General features: G+C 40.9%; 1 pseudogene; it reads left to right on the top strand.

Moving 5' to 3' along the window:
* The first annotated feature begins 5,927 nt into the window (after positions 1–5,927).
* Positions 5,928–6,444, top strand: LOC101330384 (glycine cleavage system H protein, mitochondrial-like; annotated as a pseudogene).
* The last annotated feature ends 4,992 nt before the right edge of the window (positions 6,445–11,436 follow it).

Below are 11,436 nucleotides of genomic sequence, written 5' to 3'. Positions count from 1 at the left end.
TTGTATGAAGTCTGGGAAGGTTAAGCCTCCTGCTTTGTTTTTTTCCTCAGGATTGCCTGGGCAATTCTGGGTCTTTTATGGTTCCATATGAATTTTAGGATTATTTATTCTAGTTATGTGAAAAATGTCATGGGTAATTTGATAGGGACTGCATTAGATTGTTTGGGGTACTATGGCCATTTTAACAATATTAATTCTTCCAATCCAACAGCATGGGATATCTTTCCATTTCTTTGAATCATCTTCAGTTTCATTTATTAATGTTTTATAGTTCTCTTTCACTTCCTTGGTGTGGTTTATTCCTAAGTATTTTATCTTCTGGGTTGCTTTTCCTTTATGACATTTCATTTTTGGTGTAAAGAAATTCAACCAGTTTCTGTATGTTAATCTTGTATCCTACTACCTTGCTGAATTTATCAGTTCTAGTAGGTTTTGTGTGGGTTTTCTATATGTAGTATCATATTATCTGCATATAATGACAATTTTACCTCTAGCCTTCCAATTTGGATATAACTTATTTCTTTTTCTTCTGTGATTGCTGTGGTTAGGACTGCCAATACTGTGTTGAATAGAAGTCATGGGAGTTGGCTCTTTGTCTTGTTTCAGATTTTAGCAGTGAGTATTATATTGGCTGTGGGTTTGTCATAAATAGCTTTTACTATTTTGAGATGTGTTCCCTCTATACCCACTTTGGTAAGAGTTTTAATCATGGATATATGCTGAATTTTATCCAAGTCCTTTTCTGCATCTACTGAGATGATCATGTGGTTTTTGTCTCTTATTTATGTGGTGTATCACATTGATTGATTTGCATATGTTGAATCATCCTTGTGAAATTAGGATGAATCCCACTTGTTCATGGTGTGTGATCTTTTTTATGTGCTGTTGGATTTAGTTTGTTAACAATTTGTTGAGAATTTTTGCATCTATGTTCATCAAAGATATTGGCCTGTAATTTTCTTTTTTGGTGGTATCTTTGTCTGGTTTCGGTATCAGGGTGATGGTGGCTTTATAGAATGTCCTTGGGTGTGTTCTTTCCTCTTCAATTTTTTGGAAGAGTTTGAGAAGGATTGGTATAATTTCTTCTTTGTATGTTGGGTAGAATTTGCCTGTGAAGCTATCTGGTCCTGGATTTTTGTTTGTAGGGAGTTTTTGTTTGTTTGTTTGTTTTTGCGGTACGCGGGCCTCTCACTGTTGTGGCCTCTCCTGTTGCGGAGCACAGGCTCCGGATGCGCAGGCTCAGTGGCCATGGCTCATGGAACTAGCCGCTCCACGGCATGTGAGATCTTCCCAGACCGGGGCACGAACCTGTGTCCCCTGCATCGGGAGGTGGACTCTCAACCACTGCACCACCAGGGAAGCCCTGTAGGGAGTTTTTAAATTACAGATTCTATTTCACTTCAAATTATTGGTCTGTTCAAATTATCTATTTCTTCTTGATTCAGTTTTGGTGGGCTGTATGTTTCTAGAAACTTGTCCATTTCTTCTAGGTTATTGAATTTGTTGGCATATAATTGTTCATAGTAGTACCTTACAGTTTTTTTTTTTTTGTATTTCTGAGGTATCAGTTGTTATGTCTCCTTTTTCATTTCTTATTTTGTTTATTTGTGTTCTCTCTTTTCTTCTTGGTGAGCTTGGCCAGAGATTTGTCAATCTCGTTTATCCTTTCAAAGAACCAGCTCTTGGTTTTATTGATTTTCTCTATTATTTTTTTAATCTCTGATTTATTTATTTCCTCTCTGATCTTTATTATTTCCTTCCTTCTGCTGACTTTAGGTTTTGTTTATTCTTCGTTTTCTAATTCTTTTAAGTGGGAACTTATGTTGTTTATTTGAGATTTTTCTTGTTTTTTGAGGAAGTCTTGTATTGCTATGAACTTCCCTCTAAGGATTGCTTTTGCTGCATCCCATAGATTTTGTATGGTTGTGTTATCATTGTCATTTTTCTCAAAGTATTTTTAAATTTCCTTTTTGATTTCATCATTGACCCATTGGTTTTTTTAGTAGCATGTTGTTTAGTCTCCATGTAATCGTTTTTTTCTCATTTTTCTTTCTGTGGTGGATTTCTAGTTTCATACTGTTTTGGTCAGAAAAGATGCTTGAAATAACTTCTATCCTCTTAAATTTGTTAAGGCTTGTTTTGTGCCCTAGTATACGGTCAATCCTAGGGAATGTTCCATGTGCACTTGAAAAGAATGTGTATTCTGATTTTTTTGGATGTAATGTCCTGAAAATATCAATTGTCTAACTGTTCTATTGCATCATTTTGTATCTCTGTTGCCTTATTGATTCTTTAACTGGAAGATCTGTCCATTGATGTGAGTGGGGTATTAAAGTCTACTATTATTGTATCCCTGTAAATTTCTCTATGTCTGTTAGTATTTGTTTTATGTATTTGGGTGCTCCTATATTAGGTGCATGTATGTTAATGAGTGTAAAATCCTCTTCTTGTATTGACCCTTTTATCATTATATAGTGTCCTTCTTTATCTTTCTTTATAGCCTTTGTTTTAAGGTCTATTTTGTCTGATATGAGTATCATGACCCCTGCTTTCTTGTCATTTCCATTTGCATGAAATATCTATTTCCATGCCCTCACTTTCAATCTGTGTGTGTCCTTTGCCCTAAAGTGTGTCTTTTGTAGACAGCATATTGTAGGCTCTTGTTTTTTTAATCCAATATGCCACTCTGTGTCTTTTGATTGGAGCACTTATTCCATTGACATTTAAGGTAATTATTGATAGATATGTATTTATTGCCATTTTCAACCTTGTTTTCCCATTGATTTTATATTTCTTCTTTGTCCCTTTCCTTTTCTCTTTGTTTTTCCTTTTGTGGCTTGATGATTTTCTTTTGTATTATACCTATGCTCTCTTCTTTTTGGTTTCAGTGACTCTATTGTATGTTTTTCATTTGTCGTTACTCTGTTTTTAAAGTTTGTTGACCCCCTCCTATATCTATTTACCTTAGACTGGTAGTCATATAGGCTCAAACACATTCTAGGAAAAACAAAAACAAAAAACTACACTTTTTCACTCTCCTTCCCCACATTTTATGATTTTGATGTCGTCTTTTACATCTTCAGGTTCACCCCTCTGCTGTTCATTGTGCACTATCATCACTTTCACAGAAAATTTTTTGATTTAAAAAATCTGTGTATGGCTTATTTAAGTGTTTTCCAGTTGTGATTTTCTCTTTCCTATAGATTCTTCTTTTCTCTTTGGAGAAGAGTTTTTAATATTTCCTTTAGGATAGGTTTAGTATTGGTGTATTCATTTAGTTTTTGCTTGTCTGAGAAAATTTTTTTTATCTCTCCTTCTATCCTAAGTGATAATCTTGCTGAGTAGAGTATCCTAGGTCACAGATTTTTCCCTTTCAGGACTTTGAATATATCTTGCCACTCCCTTCTGGCCTGCAGTGTTTCTGTAGAGAAATCAGCTGATAGCTTTATGGGGGTTTCCTTGTAATTAACTGTGTTTTTCTCTTGCTACCTTTAAAATCCTCTCTTTATCTTAACTTTTGCCATTTTTATAATAATATGTTTTGTTGTAGGTCTGTTTCAGGTTTATCTTGTTTGGGACCCTCTATGCTTCCTGTACCTGGATATCTGTTTCCTTTTTTAGGTTTGGGAAATTTTCAGCTATAATTTCTTAAGATACATTTTGGATCCCTTTTTCTCTTTCTTCCCCTTCTGGAATTGCTATTATGTGTAGGTTGACATGCTTTATATTATCCCATAGGTGTTTTATATTGCTTTCATTTTTTTTTGTTGTTTTAATTTGGCTTTCTGTCTGCTGTCCTGATTGGGTGATTTCCATTATTCTATCTTCCAGGTCACTTATATGTTCTTCAGCATTATTCATTCTGCTATTCATTGCCTTTAGCTCAGCTTTTGTCTCTGCAAATGAGTTTTCTAATTTTTCTTGGTTCCTCTTTATAGTTTCTAGTTCCTTTTTACAGTACTCTGCATTTCTGTTGATAGCCTTTCTTAATTCCTTCAGTATTCTCATTATCTCCTTTTTGAAATTGGTGTCTATTAGACTGAAGAGGTCTGCTTCATTGTCGGTTCTTTCAGGGAAGTGCTCTTGGTCTTTTAACTGGAAGTGGTTCCTCTGGTTCTTCATTTTACTTATATTTCTCTTACTCTGTGAATTTAGGAGAAACATTTATCTACTGTGGTCTTGGAGGGCTATTTATATGTGGGATCATCCCTGTGTAGCTTGTGTGAGTTCAGTATATTTGATGTGAGGGCTGTTTTTAGTATGGATGCCTGTCACCTGTTTCCTCAGTGTGTGCTGGTCATTATCCCCTTGATAGGGGGTGTACAGGTGCAGTGGCTGGTGCCCAGTCTTGGGGTTCTTGGCAGTGGCAGGCAGCTCAGGCATGCCCCAGGGACACGCCATGCATGTGAACATGGCTTTCAACCACTCCTGGAGTCTGGGAGGGAGGTGGCAGGGGCCCGTGACCACTCCTGGCATCCAGGGGGTCAGTGTCAGTGGCCTGAGACTGCTCCCGGGGTTTGGGAGGGAGGTGGCAGGGGTCTGCCATTGCCCCTTGAGCCTGTGCAGCTAGTGTCCTCCTCTCTGTGAGTGCACACACAGGGAAAAAGGCTACAATCCAGGTCCTGCCACTCCCCTCGGGCACCCCCCCACAAACAATGGCACCTGACCTCTAAGGTGGCCCAGACTTCCTCTATGTACACCCCCTCCTGAAGTCGCACTGAATTCCAGCCCCCCGCATCTGTCTCCACACAGCCACCCCCAGTCCTCTCCTTGGTTCTGATCTCCGAAGCCTGAGTTCCAGCACCCAGCCCCTGCCGGCACTGGCGGACATGCACATCAGCGTGGGGAGTGCAGGGTGGTGGGACTGACTGTGCAGTTCTCCCTCTGCTCCGGCTGCCACAAACTGGCTTCTGTTCTTTCCTTTGAGGCTCTGAAGCTACCCCTCTGTCCTGGCTGATCTCCCCGCCAGGGAGAGGGGGCTTCCCAGGGTGCAGGAACTTTCCTCTTTCACAGCTTCCTCCCAGGGGTGCAGGTCCCAGACCGATTTCTCTCTCGCCTTTTTTTTTTTTCTTGTTTCCTACCCAGATATGTGGAGATTTTCTTGCCTTTTCAGTAGTCTGAGGTCTTCTGCCAGAGTTCAGTAGGTATTCTGTGAGAATTGTTCCACATGTAGATGTAATTTTGTTGTGTTTGTGGGAGGGGGTGAGCTTCACGTCCTACTATTCTGCCGTCTTGATCACTCTCCTGTATATAATAATTTAAATAAACCCATTTTGCAATACGAGATAGGTCTTACGTGCTTTCTATCCTAGTTGGGAACCTTCCGGCCTCTGGTGTCAGAAACCCAAGTTCAAGTAGCTTAAACACAAGGGGGCATAAGGAAAGCAGGGAAGAGGTCTCAGAGAACCTAAGGACAGAATAAATGGGGCCTTAACTAGGGATCTCCTATCACATCTTTGCCCCTCTTTTTTCCTTCTCTTTTCCTGCCAGCATGTTTTCTCTTACCAACCACTGGCTTACTCTACACCAAGAAAACCAGTTGCTCAAAATTTTCAAGGTTTTCATCTTGCAGTTCTGGCATTAGAGCAAGACTAATTTGATTCTTAATCCCAAATGGTTAGGGACCCATTCCTAAAATAATGTCCTTAAGTCTGGGCAAGGGATTTTTTGAAAAAAACAACAACTTGTGGAGAACCAAGTGGATGGAGTTGGAGGTGGGACAGGATGCCCCTAGCCCACTGCCCAGAGGAGGCAGTGGCAGACAAATTAAAAGACACCCATTATTTTTTTCCTTCTCTCCCACATGACTATTGCAAACCCAAAATCTATTATATCTTATCTCAGGCTCTGCAAAAATAACATTATTGAACTTTCAGGGTTCCAGCAAAAGCACCGTAAGTTTAGAAAAGCTAATTCTTACTGTGAACATGGCTCTGTAAGCGGCACGGAGCGTGCAGGCCGCAGTCTGTAGGCTGCGGGCCATCTCTGTGCCCAGTGCGCCCCTGACCGCTGCAGCCCTGGGGACTGTGGGTGGGCGCCCTCCGGGCTTGGCGCACCGGCCCTGCTCTGGTGTCGGTGCATAAATTCACAGACAAACATGAATGGGTACCAAGAGAAAACAGTGTTGGAACAGTGGAAATCAGCAATTTTGCACAGGAAGCTTTAGGAGTTGTTGTTTACTGTAGTCTGCCTGAAGTTGAGACAAAATTGAACAAACGAGAGGAATTTGGTGCTTTGGAAAGTGTGAAAGCTAGTAGTGAACTCTATTCTCCTCTATCAGAAGTAACTGAAATTAGTGAAGCTCTAGCAGAAAATCCAGGACTTGTCAACAAATCTTGTTATGAAGATGGTTGGCTGATCAAGATGACACTCAGTAACCCTTCAGAACTAGATGACCTAATGAGTGAAGGAGTGTATGAGAAATGCATAAAATCTATTGAGTGAAAATGGAACCCCTAAATAAACTAGTTTGAAACAACTTAATCTAGCATAGTTGTCTTAAATTAGTGGTGGATTTTTAAAAAGCAATTTTTAGCAAAAGAAACTACTTGCAACAATGTTTCCTGAAGAAAATACCCCTTAACCTCCTAATGACTTCAGATAAACACTATGCATCTTTTCCACAACACCCTATGATTTTTAGGCTGGTCTCCAGTTATAATATTCAGAATTCCTGAAATTATCTCTGGTAAAACTAGTTATAAAAATTATGTAATTCAAGGATAATATTGCTATCTTAAGCCTTATATGATATTGTAACTTGCTTACAGCCATCCCTGGATTTGGGTCAAAATACTCAACGATCTTCCCACTGGAAATAACTGGTAGTGGAGAAAAGTTTGTTAGTTGTATAGTGTCCAATGCAGAACATTACTATCTTAATTTTGCAATATACTGTGTCTGCGGTGCTGTTTTCATACAGTGAAGCAACAGCCTTGCAGGAAAATAAGAAACAGTTTAATAATAAAATATTCAACTTCTTAATTAAAAAAAAAACGAAAGCTAATTCTTAGTCTTGTGAATATTCCTAAGTATCAAATGTGAAGATATGCACAGTAAGACAGGGAGGTAAAAGCAGGTTATTGAGGCTGGTAGGGATCAGCTATATGAACTTTCTAGTTCAGTTCAATTTCCAACTCCGTGTGGATTGTGATTTTTATTCCCACTCCTTTTTCCCTAAAATAACTCTTTTCACCTGAGGAAAAAAAGAATATATTTGCAGCCACTAACATAAAACATGTTGTGTTGCATAGATCCATTTGTAGTTTTTGAAGGCAGGGTTCCACAGTGCATTGTTCTCAAACTTGAGTCATTTGCTTATCAGCCCTATGATTTCTGCCATATCTGAGTAGCACCTACACTATTTACTTGTTCTGTTTCTTTTGTAAACTTAAATATCCACTTTAATCTTATGTTTCTCTTTGATATGCTAGTTACAATTTTCCCTAGCCCAGATGACAAAAACTACATAATTTCAAAGGTGTTGACAATAACCACTTAGCTATCTTCTATGCCTCCTCACTTTGGCAAACAATGCTATAGTGGAAAATCATAAGCATTCAATGGCTCATGACTGCAAGAAATTGTGTTTATCCAAATTGAACACATTTCTCTTATAATTTATTCAGATAGAAAACAAAATCTGTACCTTTGTCCTAGGGGAAAAAATTAAGGAGCATCTTTATTTATCCTTTGGCTCAGAAAAGTGGGAGGAATTTTATTTCTTCTGTATGGTTTTGTTTACAATAAAACTAATTTTTATTACACAATACATAAATTCATCTTTCATCTAAAAGGTGAACATATTGCAGTTAAGACTAAAATTCTCTTTGATCATCACCTCCCCACTCCTCACTAGGGTTAATCCAAGTTATGAATTCAGATTGTATCCTTCCAGACTTCATTCTTTGCGTCTGGCCACTAGCATATCTGTTGTGTTTAATGGTCAGTTAGAGAATGCTCACAGATTTCCTTAAATGCCTTGAGCCAGTCAGTCCCCCTTGACAAAGTCAAGGGGCTCTGTATGCTGGAGCGCACCTTCAATGCACAGGGAATTTACAATTCTGCCTTAACCTTCGCTCCCTGACTGCACAAGGCCTGAAGATCAGTCAGAAGTGAAATCGGGGCCTTCTCAGGTCTTTGCTGAGCATGCACACAGCCCTGCACATGCACATGGCCTTCTAGACCCCAAGAATGCTGCAAGCTTTTAAAAGCCCCTGAGGACATCTCATTCCCCAGATCTTGCAGTTTTGGGCCAGCTCTTGTTTACCCCCGCTGGTATTGCAGCCTCAAGTAGCTGCAGGGTTAAACAATTGCACTATCTTTCAACAAATGCCCTGGGTATAAGGCTTTCCCACAGAGTGAGCTCTGAGGCAAGTTAAATACAACCACCCTGCCAGTGGGGCTTTTCCAGAGAGCCTGTGAGACAGGTTAGATGGTGACAGTGCGCTGGGATGAGCCATTTTGAGGTGCTCCAAATCCCGTGTGCTCCCTCTAGTGGTTGCAGGGCTGCTGTTTTTCAAGACTAGGGTGGAGCTGGGGTGGGGTAGGGTGTGGGGTGTAGACTGGGTTAAAATATCACAAAACCTGCAGTTCTTACCAAGGTTCAGATTGTTATAAGCATTTGGTTAATTTCTGGAGCTCTGAAAAAGTTTTCAGAACTTTCGGGACATTTTTTTGTTGTTGTTGTTGCTTCTATGGAAAAGCAGATTTACAGACACCCTCACTCCATCATTCTTGGAAGTCCCCCCCCCCCCCCCCCCCCCGTTTTCTCACTGTTGATGGAAACAAGGCCAAGAATTTTTCTTCTGTTAGACGAGACATCACCATCCATATCCATGTCCGGGATTTGGTGGGAAATGTGGTCAGGTGCAGAGCAAATGCCAACCAACAAGGACAGCTACTATTCACCCCTGTCCATAAGCACCATTCCAGAACAAGACCTAGAGTTTCCGGGTCTCTCAAACTTCAGTGGAATCTGGAATCCCAGTATTTCGTGGGAAATTGCCACATTTTAATTTATTGCCTATAATTTTTAAAAAATCAAAATACTGCACCCAAAATAACACATGGTGGCAAAAGACTAGTTTGGAGCAGCGAGTATCTTATGGCTCTCATCACTGCTATGTGAACTTTTCCGACCAAGTCAGTCAACTGAATTCAACAAACCTTTTTTTAGCTTCTATTATGTGCCAGAGAATATGCTGTGTGCTGCAGAGCTGACTGAGACTTGCTGCCCTGAGTACATGTTCCCTTCCCCCAGCTTTTGAGGCACTTAGAGTCTAGCAGTGGAGGTGGGAACTTTTTTTAAGTTACCACCCTGAATAAAGGGTACCAGTGCCGGTACACAGATTTAATTGTTGGTTTAATTAGCCCAAGGTAAAGTGTTTAGAAGGGTCATTCTGTCTTTCCTCTGTAGAGGGAAGTGTATGCGTGTGTGTGTGTGTGTGTGTGTGTGTGTATGCGTGTGTGTGTGCGTGTGCTCACCCACCATGACTGGGGGGTAGGGAAGGGATAAAATGAAAGCTGCATAAATCCTTCTGAGGCAAAGGGCCAGAGAGCCAACTTCTGACCTGCGTGAACAGCACTGAAGGCGGAATCCCACGGATGCTTCTTTCTTGGTTTATCCCCCTCATATAGGAGAGCACACCCTCTAGCAGCTTCCTGAGGAAGGGTGCATGGGAGGCAAAGTTGTGAGGGCTCCAATTTCTAAAAATGGCTTCATGATACTTTACCCTTGACTGAGAGTAAGCAGGTGGGAAACCTTTCTCTTTCAAAATCTTGACATACCTGCCTGACGGACTCCTCGCTTCCAGTGTTGCTACTGAGAAGAACACATCTACTCTGACTTCTAGCGCTTCTGTGTGACCGGTTTTTCAGCGTGTTGGGGAGCTTCTCTTGGTCCCACTGTTTGGAAATTTCAAGATGGGTGCCTTGACAGGGGTTCTAGTCCCATCCGCTGTGGTGAGCTCCCTCGTGCCCTCTCACTATGGAAACTCAGATGTTTGATGATTTCCTCCCCTACACTTTCTATTCTTTCTGAAGTCCCTATTGTTTAGATATTGAATGTCCTGGTCTGATTCTGATCTTATCTTTGCGTTTTTTGCTCTATTTTTAGGTTAGTCTCAATTCCAGCTTCCAACCCTTCTGTTTAGTTTCTAATTTCCAAGAATGTTCCCGTGTTCTTCACGTGTCCTTCTTCCATAGCATCCTATCCTTCGTCTACAGATGACTTGTTTTTTCCTCATCTCTCTGGGGATAGGATCATCTTCTGAAGGTTCTTCTCCCTTAGCCTCTGATTCTTCCAAGTTGTTGGCTTTGGACTTTTCATTCATGTTAGCAGCTTTCATCAGATGTCAGGTTACCTTTGGCTAAGCTGGAGGACTAAAAAGCTGATAGAGGATTGTTGACCAAGAGTTTCACCGTAGGACAGTGGTTCTCGATCTTGGCTGTACAATGGAATCACCTGGGGAGCTTTAAAAAACGTTGATACTCCAGAAATACTCATTTTATTGGTACAGGGTCTGAACACAGGGATTCTGAAAAGCTTCCCGGGTGGTGTCACTGTGTAGCCAAGGCTGAGAAGTATCACCAAAGGGTGCTCTGGCTGAACCACTTCATCTTCCGGCAAGACTAACATTCGCTAAGTCCAGGGCCTATTTTACCTTCTCCTGTGGATAAACTTTTGGTTTCTGCAAGGGCGGAGGAGCAGTTGTCCAGCTGAAAGTAGGGAGGGATTTTGTAGATGTAATGGCCCTTTTAGCAGCTTTCTACCAATACTATTTGAGGCGCCTCTCCCTCTTCACCCTCACTTTAAAGTGACGTGCTTCTGTCAGTTTTCGAGCCTTCAGTGTATTCTGCATGTAAATTGAGTTGGTGCTCATTTTCTCCCCCGCTAAATGAGAACTCAGCTTTCTTCAGTCAGGTTTTCAAACTTCTGGTGCTAACAGTTCCCATTCTTCTGTGTTGAGAGCAGTTATGACTTAAAAAAAAATCCTTTACTGTGTTTTCAGGAGTGGAGTGTCGGGAGCATGCAAAATTTGATGTGTTCAACTTGTCACTTTTACCCAAAAGAATGATTATCGCCATTCTTTATGCGAAAGAAAGCTTTTAGTTATAAACAATCGGTTCCCCCATTCATTTTTCCCTCAGGGGATAAAAAAGATAGTAGGGATTCCAAGCAAAACAATCTAAACATCAGGGTGAAACCATGACTGTAGTGGGAACACTACACTTTATTGCTATTGTTGTTGTTGAATGAGACCCGGAGGAGGGAAGGGGGTCAAAACTGTGCGAGTCCGTCATGGAGAAGGTGCACCCCAGGTGCTAAGTGAAAAGAGCTAGACCTGGGCTCCTGAGTCTGGTATATAGATAAAATGTTAAAGACACACTCTTTATCCCCACAGACTCTGACAAAGGACTGACAGCCCATGGGCC

The sequence above is a fragment of the Tursiops truncatus genome, chromosome 4, assembly GCF_011762595.2.
Source record: "Tursiops truncatus isolate mTurTru1 chromosome 4, mTurTru1.mat.Y, whole genome shotgun sequence".
Taxonomy (NCBI): Eukaryota; Metazoa; Chordata; class Mammalia; order Artiodactyla; family Delphinidae; genus Tursiops; species Tursiops truncatus.
The sequence above is the reverse complement of the archived record's forward strand: the minus strand, read 5'-3'. Positions and strand labels throughout refer to the sequence as shown.